At 32.8% G+C, this 13,066-nt stretch overlaps 1 protein-coding gene across 1 annotated transcript in view; it reads right to left on the bottom strand.

Moving 5' to 3' along the window:
• LOC126976063 (uncharacterized) overlaps positions 1-11,818 on the bottom strand; it is a 73,795-nt gene extending 61,977 nt beyond the window's left edge. The window contains exon 1 of the mRNA XM_050824256.1: positions 11,707-11,818. The gene's annotated coding sequence lies outside the window, so the exon portion shown is untranslated. The remainder of the gene's footprint in view (positions 1-11,706) is intronic.
• Between the last annotated feature and the right edge of the window lie 1,248 nt (positions 11,819-13,066).

The following is a 13,066-nucleotide window of genomic DNA, read 5'->3' as shown; positions in this document are numbered from 1 at the left end:
CCTAATTTAACTCGGACAGCGACCAGTCTCGGTGGATTACGGCGTGGCACTGAATAGTTTAGTATCCCCAAGATTGCTTAGCGGCCGTGTAAATCGTGTGTATGTGTGGGTGCGTCTATTTGGGCGCTCTAGTATGATGTATAAGTACTGTCCTATACTGTATTGTGATATCGATTCCCTTATAGTTGTCTATTTTATAATACCAACAATAGCGTTATGAAAAACTATGCACACTAGTTGAAAATTTATTTATGATGTCTTTTGAATTACTACTACCATTTCACAAGAAATTGCACGGTGACAGATAAAACTATTACAATTTTTTCAAGCAGGAAGAACAGAAATTTGAAACTCTTATAACACCAGAACTATCGCGATAACTATTGCAACTCTTTTAAGGGCCGGTAGATGAAGGAAACAAAATTATTATATGAACCAATTAAAAAAATGTAAAAAGTGGCCGCCATTTTGGATTTCTAAAAATATGATCCCGTATTATTCTCTGCCATCTTCCTCAACCTACGAAACAGTATCCACATTGCTGCAGTACTAATTTTTCGTGGCGGCTATCAATGATGATCAAATATAATCCCTAATTTTTTTATCTGTAACCTTAAGAACCTTGGAAACGATATAATATAGATAACGTGCAATATTTTTTTGTCGCGGCTTAAACGTATTGATGACCTGACAGCCTGATCATACGTGACCATATCATCATCATCATCAGCCGGAAAACGTCCACTGCTGGACAAAGGCCTCCCCCAAAAATTTCCACGACGATCGATCCTGCGCTGCCCTCATCCAACGTATTCTGGTGATCTTGACCATATCATACGCGATTATATTTAAAATACTAAGGAGCTAGTGCCAAGCTGTTTACTACTTGTCAATCAACACAGTTACAGCAACACCAGTGGGAGGCTCCTTTGCACCGGATGCCGGCTAGATTATGGGTACCATAATGGCGCCTATTTCTGCCGTGACAGTAATGTGTAAGCAGTTAATGTGTTAGTGTGTTTCGGTCTGAAGGGCGCCGTAGCTAGTAAAATTATGGGTAAATGATATCTTATGTCAAGGTGACGAGCGCAGTTGTAGAACCGCTCATAATTTTTGGGTTTTTCAATATTCTTGAGTGGCGCTGCATGTTAATGGATAGAGCGCATCTATTACCATCAGCTGAACGTCCTGCTCGTCTTGTCCCTTATTTTCATAAAAAAAAACAATAGATTCCTTTACCTTTTCTATCGTAATGTATCTTAGTTAGAATTGTTCTTCTCTCTCGCTCGCTTTGTTTGCCAATACGCTAGAATATTGTAAGTCATAATCTGAAAGTGACTACTTAAGATACATATACATATACTCCGAGTGATAACTTCAATATGTGTAGCGTACACTTTTCGGCACCGCTTGATTTTACGCCTCATAAAATTTCCAAACCGGGACTGTAACCCAAAATCGATTCTTAATACAGCCTCAAGATAACCTCAAACATAAGTTATGATAAAATAGTAATAAATCCTCCAGATTTATTACTAGCAAAGATATCTGTTTTAGAGGAGGAGTTCCTTATCTCCGGGACGTACATTAAGAGTAATTTACATTTGGGTGAATATAAATGTATTCTAACTAAAGCTGTGTTTGTGAACCTATAGAAGTTTATTCATCTATATAATATTACTTCAGATATTCTATTAAACTAAATTAGCATTTTAACTAGTGGATATTAGAAATGTATAGTATTTGACTTTTAAAATTCTAATTCTGTTTTTCTATAAACATTCCCACCCGGTTACCTTTTCAAAAGGTAAAATTAGAAGTGATTTGACGCGAAAAGAGGTTTGCTTATTCATTCTGACTTAATAGAAACAAACTACACGTCTACAGTTTTCATTTTAAAGGAATAAATGCAGTTTTCATACATAATACACTTAAAAAAATATTTTAATGTGCTCAAGGACCCGGTTTCTGCGTGATCACTATGGGATTTATAAACACTCGCGAATAGTCGCAGTCTACGCGCACTCAGACACGGATAGATCTTGTCCATCAAGTATGGTCCGATACCATGAACAGACATTCCCCCTAAATTAAACGCACATTCCAGCCCGTCGTATAACCGCAAAAACCAATGGTAGTAACACAACAACAAAAATATCTAGGAAGTATCAGCCAGAGAGGATATGGAAGTGAAAGCCCCCATATTTCAAAATTCAATCACGATTGGGGATTGTGGTTGCTGCCTGGTGCGTTGTGTTCCTCGACTTAGAACAAGTTGTGCTTCGCTTTCACCAGAATATATCATCACTGTCCGGTACAGATCTTGGTTGCCCATTGAAGGAGTTTCTTAAATATTTCGTCTGATACCGAGACGTCTTTTTCAATAAGGCCTCCAGAAACTTACCAAATCTTTTAAGCCTAAATGGTTATGCCCGAAAGGACACAACATGGCAGTACTACTCCTAAAGTCAGTGTTCGCTTACCATGTACAATAACAATATAAAATCATTTTTGTTATACTTGTTAAACGTAAAATAAAGATAAATTGTTTTGATAGTTGGCGAGTGTCTGAACTTTTATTGAACTTTCATCCATTGGCGAGGTCTGCTATTTTTGACTAACCCACTTTCAGTATCTTGTACTTTCAAAGCAGCACTAAATTTGTTTCGTGCTTTCTCGAATTCAATAATATAGCTAGTTTGTTGAATGCTTTCTTTTATGTGATTTTGGCTTCTTTATAACGGCTACAGATGGAAAGTTTTGACAAGAACTCATTTTTAAGTCAAAGAAATTAAATATTTTCTGACTGGTTTTGTACAAGCTTCATTAAAAATTATAGAAATTTTGTAAGAATAATTTGACAAAATATACCATGTTAAAAAATGTACTAAGAAATCAAAAAAAGTAGCTCTTATTCCCTTGCTTGTTATTGATTGTGAACAAATTAATTTTAATAGCCATAGAAATATTAGAAAGATTTAAAGGGTAGAGCATACGGTTAGATTAAAGCTAAGCAAATATTTAAAACAAATCCTTATATTTAATATTTTTGTTCAAATATGTACTATATTTAACTTTAAATTTAATAACAAGTAATGCCATAACTTTTTTTATTATAATATATATATCCCTACTAATATTATAAATGTGAATGTAAGTTTGTTTGTTACGCTTTCACGCCTAAGCCACTGAACATTTTTTGATTACATTTAGTACAGAAATAGTCAAGAGCTTGGAAAAGGATATATCCTACCTTTTATGGCGAATAAAAGACTTGGCGGGGTTGAAATATAGGGTGGAAGTTTGTATGAAAGTTCGTTATTGTCGAAGATAGAACCATGAAACTGTTAAATACTTGTTCTGGGATTTTAAAAATTTAGACCTAAGTGGGATGAAAAAGGGGGAAGACACTTGAAAAGGATATAGCCTACCTTTTATCGCGAATAAAAGATTTGGTGGTGTTGAAATAGAGGGTGGAAGTTTGTATGAAAGTTCGTTATTGTCGAAGATAGCACCATGAAACGGTTAAATATTTGTTCTGGGGTTTTTAAAATTTAGACCTGTATGGGATTAAAAAGGGGGAAGACAGTTCTAATAAATGGTAGATTATAAAAATGTATTAACCACAGCAGTTTGTAGTGTATTGCATATTTGCAAAGCGAGTATAATAAAAAATAAGAAATACTACCCAAAGTAACTATTGCACGCGCACGAAGTCGCGGGTGAAAGCTAGTATACAATAAATATGTAATAATAAAATTAGTAAGTTCTGATCTACTGGCAGAAATCGGTCATTTAGATAATTATGTAGATAATATAATTTTCCCGAAGAAAATATCATTCAAGATTATTTATAAATCTAACTCACTTCAATACGACGACGGACTAATAACACATTGAAAGTTTATTTACACACACTACGTACCTATTGGTTACTTGACTCAGGGTTGAACCATGCGAATTATACAGCGGACGCCATTTTCACGCTACTACTTGTTGCATTAAGATCACAGACCAATCTGACAAGACCATAAATAAATAACAAATCGCATAATAACAGAAAAAAAATAAAATTTACTTTGTCAATTAGGCAAATTAGATACTTGATCTAGGTGTCATATTAGCTTTTGTTTTGTTCATCTTAAACTTTTTATGATTATCAGTGTTTCAGAAGGCTTTTATTGTGATAAAATAGATACAGAAAGGAAAATATTACCTATGTACAATTATTGTACCAATCACGAGAAGAAAAGCGTCCAGTGCGTCGCGATGAGTGGTTGACAACCAACAGTATATCTACCTCGAGGTTTCTACATGCCCATAGGTATCATTTTATACTTTAAGCGCAGAGTGTATATATATAGATAGTCCTGGTTTTTATTGGGGCTTATAAATAACAGCCCCCCGGTAGACTAACTATCGGGCGGGCTTACGGAGATCTTATCAATTCAAATTAAAATATTTTTATTGAAAATACAATGTGACATCACTTATTGAAAGTCAAAAACTACCACCCGTTCTAAAACGAATGCCTCAGACCTGAGAAGAATGAGCGCAAAAAACTCAGCGGGCTCTTCTTTTTTCATCAAAAAAATATGTTTACAATGTAATTTTGTACAATTAAAGTTATTATTTAATGCTGGTAAAATTAATCCTGATAATTTTTTGAATATTTATTGTTCCAATTGACTACCATTCGAAGACGGAACCGAAACCTGATAGAATTATACTAATATGTTCATGATACACAATATTATTTTATTAATTTAATCTTTATTGTTTTAATCTATATATATAAAAATGAATTGCTGTTCGTTAGTCTCGCTTAAACTGGAAAACGGCTGGTCCGATTTGGCTAATTTTGGTCTTGAATTATTTGTGGAAATCCAGAGAAGGTTTAAAAGGTGAATAAATATGAAAATGATCGGAATTAAGTAAAAACAACAATTTGGTTTTTCCTTTGATGTGTCCCTCGTAAGAAATAAAATTGGATTATATATTTACCACACGCGATTAGTTTTTATGTCAGTACTAAGTCATGAATCGGAAAATTTATTTCGTTCGGTCGTATAAGTCTTCTTATCGCAAGAGTTTTTGCAATAAATATTCCGTTTGAGCATCTGGTGGCTCACAGCCGGGATCTCGTTGTATTGATTTCCTCAATTTCTTCGCCCATCGTCTACTTCAGATGATATCGCTGCGGATTATTTCTACACAATTCTTAAGTTAGCTTAGAATTTCACTCACAGTGTACTGTATTTAGTAATTTCATAAACTATTCTTGAAGTGAAATATTTGAATGCCTGCATTGAAAGTGTGAGTTTCTATGGCAATTGAGCCACTCGAAACAAAGTATTATACATAGTCAATATCAGACCAATGGGATAGATCCTGTCAAATAATCTTTTGTTTATTTAAAATCAATACCCAATTGATGAACTCCACAGTTGAATCTAAGTAATTGCAAAGATCATTCTGGGACTAGATAATGATCATTCTACAGCAATATAATGATAGTACAATATTGTATATTACCATAGATGAATACCAATAACTAATAATACCAATTCTTATTTAATCAAAACAAATCTTATAACTATATTTACAATACTACGACTACATAAAATTAAAACTATCATTACGTGGAAGCGTACCAAGAATACTGGCAGCATTACCGCGTTGGATAGCAAGGCTGATCCGTTGACCGAAATAGCTGCCAAAGCTTGAGTTTATAGTAGCCTTATTGAGGCGCGAAGATAGTATTTTGAACATTCTCCGCGCCTCTGAGCCCCACGGGCCAAGTGTCTCGACACCAAACGGCACAAAGATGTATGACTCACTGAGACCAACATATTTGCGACGCTTGCTGTCTTCGGCAGTCGAAGCAGCAGCCCCGGCACCATATTGTATATTTAAATAAAAAAAGCGCACTGCTCTTTCGCTCTCAGAGCGCCATTTGTTTCCGAAGCGGTAGTAGTATCTAGTATATTAGAAATGACATCATTAAGAATTCTAAAGGAATCAATTTTGAGATGATAAATATCTTTTATGCCTTTTTATGACTTTCATTCATCATTATCATCAGCTCAAATTCTCTAGTTCCGGTTTTCTGACATTGCAGATTATTTGAAAAAAATTGTGTATGACGCGGGATGAAAAACGTTTTCAGACAAGGGTGAAGGTGCCTGTCTGAGTGGAGCGAGGGTAATGGAAATCGTCTTGTTTTGTCCCTAGCCACACAATATACTATTAGACTTAGCACTTTATTTAGTGGCTATTCAAAGAGAATGAGCTGCTAAACTTGTTCGTGTAAACTCACACGGCGAGTATAGTTGTAGTTCGTACCATTAACCTCTTTTCATCAAGAAGAGCTCATAAGCTTCATCAAGCTTATGTCATTAAGATAGCACCACGTATTTATTTAGCATTTGAAAATATGAAAATGAAAAACGTTTATTTACTAAAAAAAAATATTACTTTATATAATACATATGTGTTGGGACCTTCTATTAAGTATAAAAATACAGTGCCAGTGTTGTTCCATACACTTTAATATTTTTACCAGTGGGAAGCCTTTGCACAGGATGCCGGCTAGATTTTGGGTACCACAACGGCGCCTATTTCTGCCGTGAAGCAGTAATGTACAAGCATTACTGTGTTCCGTTCTGAAGCGCACCATAGCAAGTGAAATTACCGGGCAAACGAGACTTAATATCTTATCGGGGTTTAAAAAATAGATTCTACCGATTCTCAGATCTACCAAATATATCGTACAACAATAATTATTGTATTCGATTGCCATCTTGCGTAGAATAATATAAAAATCGCGATACAAAAATAGATGTTGATCGTAGACTGGTGAAAATTTGAAGTTGTATGTATTTTTTAATGCTGAATCATAATAAAAAAAATTGTCCAAAAATTAAAAAAACATGTTAAGGGTGAACAACCCTTATCACTTAGGGGTATGAAAAATAGATAGTAGCCGATTCCCAGAGCTACTGAATATGCATATAAAATTTGGTAAAAATCAGTAAAGCCGTTTCGGAGGAGTAAGGTTACTTACATTGTGACACGAGAGTTTTATATATATATATATATATATATACACACATATATATATATATATATATATATATACACATATATATATATTACATATATATATATATAACATATATATATATATATATATATATATATATATATATATGTGTTGCAGGCTAATACCAGATTACGATATTACTGTATTCGGCTATATACAAATGCGTACAAACTCGGGCAAATGCATGCCGATATATCGAATTGGTCAAGATTATAATGTAAATTTTAATCATAATATTGAAATTATGTGCACGTCAGTTGGAAGGTTTTTAAAATCAAATAATAAAAGCATTAAAATCATAAGTAATAATACCTTGATGTTGTTTAAAATTTATAATTTGTTTCCCTATTCCCTCACTTTTTTTTGTATTTATGAAATTTTAACCTTTCTCAATTTTTGTAATTTATCTGTGGTTAACGGTGCTGGTGGCACATTTAGTATTACACAATAAATAGTAAGATTTAATGTTTCACTGTTTGTTAAACCCAACAAATAATTGTAAAAAACTGCAAGTTTGTGAGTGTGTGTGTGTTGAATAATATATTAATTTAATATGTACAATACAATCCTATTACTATTAGTAGTTATTATTAGTTGTTTGTTTACGCGATTATACAAGCGCTTGCTAGCTCGGCTTGGCTGTTCTTGGGATCGAGATTACTTTGTCTTTTCTATTCATTTTAAAAATATTAGGGACATACGGTAAATTTTTGTGAATTTTTGAGATTTTTTCTAGTAGAAAAGTAGCTAGCATACTGGAAAACATGTTTAGTAGGTATCTGTTAGTTCTAAAATATATAAGTTTTATTAAAAGAAACCTGTTCGTTCAATCACAATAAATTTTGTTTAACCAGCACACCCTAAATTTGCAGTCATAGGTCAAATTGTGTCATAGGTAAATGTGGTGCAGTGTATACACAAAAGGTCTTAAATATCCAAATTAATTATACTAATCCTAGTTCTAACAATTTCTAACTTAACCACGAAAGCAAGAGAATTTTTTAATCTCAATTAACGGGGTATGTATTAAGAAAACGACCTTTTCATAAAGCATTTTTACAACCCGAAAAATTAAAATAACATCATTTAGCTCGCCTTATTTTTATTTAAGTTTAAATTGTAACCCCTGCCACGGTTACGTATATATACATGCGTTCATACCAGTAGGAGGTTCCTTTGCATCGGCTGAATTATGAGTACCACAACGGCACCTATTTCTGTCTTGAAGCAATTATGTGTATGCATTACTGTGTTTCAGTCTGAAGGGCGCCGTAGCTAGTGAAATACTGGGCAAACGAAACTTAACATCGTATGTCTCAAAGTGACGATCGCAACTGAATTTTTGGGTTTTCCAAGAAAATTTAGCGGCAATCAATTACCATCAGCTGAACGTCTTGCTCGACTCGTCCCTTATTGTCATAAAAAATCCGTTAATTTTATACCCTTCAAGCATTTTTTCCTTATTTCTCTTGTATCTTGTAATGTCCTAACGTCCGATAAAACCATCAATCAACAAAATAGGTTGAGAGTTGATTGTTTTGCAAAACATAGGCGAGAGGACTCTTTGTAAGTAAAGAGCTTTTTACACAACACAAGAGTCTTACTGATCTATCACGATGCATGCGGCGTTCTCTTTGATACGAACAAGACAGGAAGTAAAAAAAAAGATATTCTTTTGATACCTTTTGTAGTCTCTGCTACTACGCATGCCCATTGTTGAATTATTAATTACTATTTTTGTGTATCATAATAAGGGACGAGACGAGCAGGACGTTCAGTTGATGATCATTGATACGCGCTGCTTATTACAATGCAATGCCACTGAGGATTCTTGAAAAAACCAAAAAGTCTGAGCAGCACTACAGTTGTGCTCGTCACCTTGAGACATAAGATGTTCAGTCTCATTTGCCCAGTAATTTCACTTGCTACGGTGCGCTTCAGACCGAAACAGGCATTAAAGACGAATGCGGGTTTATGAAACGCGCCGAAGACGAGTGTCACATGAGTGTTTTAATGTCTAATTATGTACAGTTACATACACTACTTTATCTACCCTCATGGCGACGAAGTATAATCCGGCTTAGTTTGAAAGTGAATAGTTATTTAAAACAATGCACTATGCATTTCGGCTATCTCCATTTTTTACAAGATTATACGTCATCAGTCAATATATCGATGACTGCACGTTTCATACAATCAAGTGAATCTCTATTTTAGATACCTTCAGATCTATTAGTTTCGCTAGGCTGACCATACATTTTAATCGGCAATGTCCGTAATGAAAAATTATCTGGCAGATGTCATAGTTCCTTTTAATTCAGAGATATACTACTCGTAGAGTCGGCCTCTATTATCATATCGTTCGATATCCTACTTACGTGTAGGATATTTCAAATTTGTTTGCAAATTGGCATTTCATTACGAACTAAACGTCATCTTTATTTTTCAGTGATGTTCGAAATTTGAATGAAACAATTCTATCAAATAATGTCACAGATAAGAAATATGTTCTAATAAACGAGTCTATTTTTATACGCTTTATATTAGCTTCATTTGTATATTTGTATGTATGTTTGTAACTGACTCCTTTAGAGGCGATTTTAACCCACTTTAAACGGCCAGATTTCATTCAAACTTTGTAGATTTATCAAGGATCGATTACAATACACTAATTTGATAAGATTATTCCATTCCAACTAAGATTTTTGTCAATTTATATAATTTTTATCTATAGTCGATAAGCCAGGAATTGAGTGTAACTTTTTAAGATATTATTAAAATAATAATTCTTCTACACCCCATGTTTTCTTACAATAAAATATATTTCTTTTTACACTATTTTCAATTTAAATTTATTTTCTATTTTAAGTTGAATTTTATATAGTGTGCCATTTAGTTTTTTTAAAGTATAATTTATTAAGGTGGTCATAACTATTTATTTGGTGAGTTCTTGAACGCATCACAGAGGATTTATGATATTTAAGTATATAAAAGTATATAATTAACTGTAAGTAATAATGTTAGAGCAACAGCAACACCCCTTTTCTTGCACTCATCTCCTTTATTAGCTGCAATGCAATTTAAAAGATTGTTGTAAAGTTGGATGTCTCGTCAAAATTTATAATTAACTTCAAACTAACTAAAAATTTATAAATAATTATAACTGACTTCTCTCAAACAACACTCACCACTTAACAACACTAATAATTATGATATTGTTAATATTTGAAAATAATTTTAATCTCACTAATGTGTTGCAAAATTCAAAAGAATTTTAAAAAACGCTTATGTGAAATGGAGTGGCCGCGTTAATGCTATTTCATTAATAAATTTTATTAAAATCAAGTTTTATTTATCAAGTATAAGCCCGTTGGGTTTCCTGCGATGGTTCTTCTTAAGTCTATAAGCATTTGAGTAGCTATATTCAAATGGGTGGTAGTTTTTAGCGTTCAATGAGTGATTTGAAATCTTATATACGGTGTGTGTGGATGCTACTGTACCTGTAAAGTTATTGAAACTTTTGTCTTGTATTCATTTACATCTGTTGCAACAGTTTGGCGAGATGTAAAATTTAAGTACCAACTGTGCATATATTTATGATTAAATAAATTTATAAAAAAAAAAAATTACTTTTTTGACTTACTCGTGTGAGGCATTGACTATTTGACGTTTGAGTATATTTTTTGCATCACTTTATTTATTATATTGTCATTGAAATGATTTGTAAAACGATGAAAATGTTAATCCTAATTTAAAAGAGTGGCAATGAGTTTCTTGCTACTTCCTCTCATTAGCTCAATAAGCTCCCTTTATGAAGTAGCGGTAGATTCAATAAAAAAAAAATTTTTTTTTGACATTCACAAGTGTCACTTCCGTAACCTACATGAGTAAAGTAATTTGGATTTGCATTGATTTATTTTTAATACAAATATATAAAATAGAATTTGGATATGAATTTTCTATGTGAAACAGCTCTGTTAATATCCAAGTAAATATGTAATTATATTATTCGGCCGGATAAACATTTGCACACGTATGTATGAGATCAAATTTTCCAAACTATAACTACTCATTCAAATTATACAACATTGTATTAAACTTTAAATAAATTAAAAAAGAATCGCTTTTAAGATTATAATAACTTAAAAGATTAAGATACTTCCTATTACAAGTTCAAATTCAATCAATAAGCACAAAAGCGACTACAAATTCATTTGAAACAAGAATACTAAATTACGGATTCCATGAGAAGGATGAATCCTATTTTTGATCTTTAGAGAGTCTAAAAAATCTTCATTAAAAAAATCGTATTTGATTTTCAATTGATGAATAAATTTCCTAAAACCGACTCAATTTCTACATAAGAAAAACACAGACCAGTTATTAATCTTCTCTTCTATCACAGTTGGTTGAATATTTATAAGCTGTTCTATACAGCTTATAAAAAAGCGCAAAATATAGATTTATAAATCATCAGCGAACTTTATATTTTTAAAGTAGCTTTATTTGAGTAAACAGCCAATATTTATCTAATATTTTTAGTTTAACTATTAAAGTCGACTAGTATCCGTCGTAGAATTTTAAATAAACACACAGCTTACCAGTCTTAAGTCTTATGAAACTTAACACTTCAGAAGGACTTTAGCAGATCAAATAATTTATCGTTTCGTAGAAGGGTCGCGACACGCACGCGAGCCTCTATCGAGAGTTGGGCGGTGACTGCCTTTGCACCACAAGGCTGCGTCAAACCAAATGGACCTTCGCACCTTTTTTTCTGGATACTAATTAATCTCAGTGACGCAGACAGAGATGTCCACCTATCAAAAGTATTTTCGAACTTTGATTAATAGGTGAGAGTTTCGAGATGCTTTTGCGGTTATTTTTTTTTTGATTTAATGGCATTTGAGGGCTATTTTTGACATGCCTGATTTATGTTGCTCTTTATTGAATAACGCTTTTGCAGCACTTGCGTGAAATATTTGAGTTTTTCTTTAAAATGATGGTGCAGAACAAAATGCTTTACATTTCGTTGCTTAAGGACTTTTCTCACATTTGTCGGTCCGAATAGAATGTTATCAATCCACACATTAATGCCCTATAACTAACTATACGAAATATTAAGATTATAATTATAATATGGCGTCATGTTATCTTTAGCTCTTCTAAAATCCTTAATCAGGGATAAACTTCAGCGATATCAAAATGGAGTAGCAATAAGTTATTTGTTTTTAAGAAAGAAAAGCGAATGTAAGGATTACTTGATGTTTTGTTATTATGGCCGCCCACTCTCTTTTAACGCCGGAATCACAGATACATTTCAGATTTTCTAGGTAGGTTAATTCAAACTGTAAGATCTGATGTGTTTGATACACATACATATATGTATATGTATATAGAGTATGTTTGATACAACACTTTACATATTATATTGTAATTGAAATGATTTGTAAAACGATGAAAATGTAAATCTTGATTTAAAACAGTGGAAATGAGTTTCTTGTTACTTCTTCTCATTAGCGCAACCCTTTAAGTATCAGTAGATTTAATTTAAAAAAAAAATATTTCGACATTCATAAGTGTCCTACATGAATAAAGTAATTTTGATTTGATTTGATTTACATTAATTCTATTACATATATACGCCCATGATAGAGCTGAGTGCTTCTAACCAGCAGTGTACAAGCACTGTAGTTGTATTTCAATTTGAAGGCTTATAAAATTGAAGGCCTAGTTAGGCTTAACATCATAATATGTGTCAAAATTTCTAGTAAAATTTAGACGCTACTTAGAATTTTAGTTTAAATAATTCTTAATTAATATAATTATAATAAAGTTGATCCATTTGTATCTGCAAAGTAACGCCGAGACCATCATTATCATCTTTTCATCCGGAAGACGGCTAGACAAAGATCTATACCTATTCCGGCGATCGTCACAAGATCATCGGTCATCTTGTGGGGG

Source organism: Leptidea sinapis, chromosome 1, assembly GCF_905404315.1.
Source record: "Leptidea sinapis chromosome 1, ilLepSina1.1, whole genome shotgun sequence".
Classification (NCBI taxonomy): Eukaryota; Metazoa; Arthropoda; class Insecta; order Lepidoptera; family Pieridae; genus Leptidea; species Leptidea sinapis.
The sequence above is the reverse complement of the archived record's forward strand: the minus strand, read 5'-3'. Positions and strand labels throughout refer to the sequence as shown.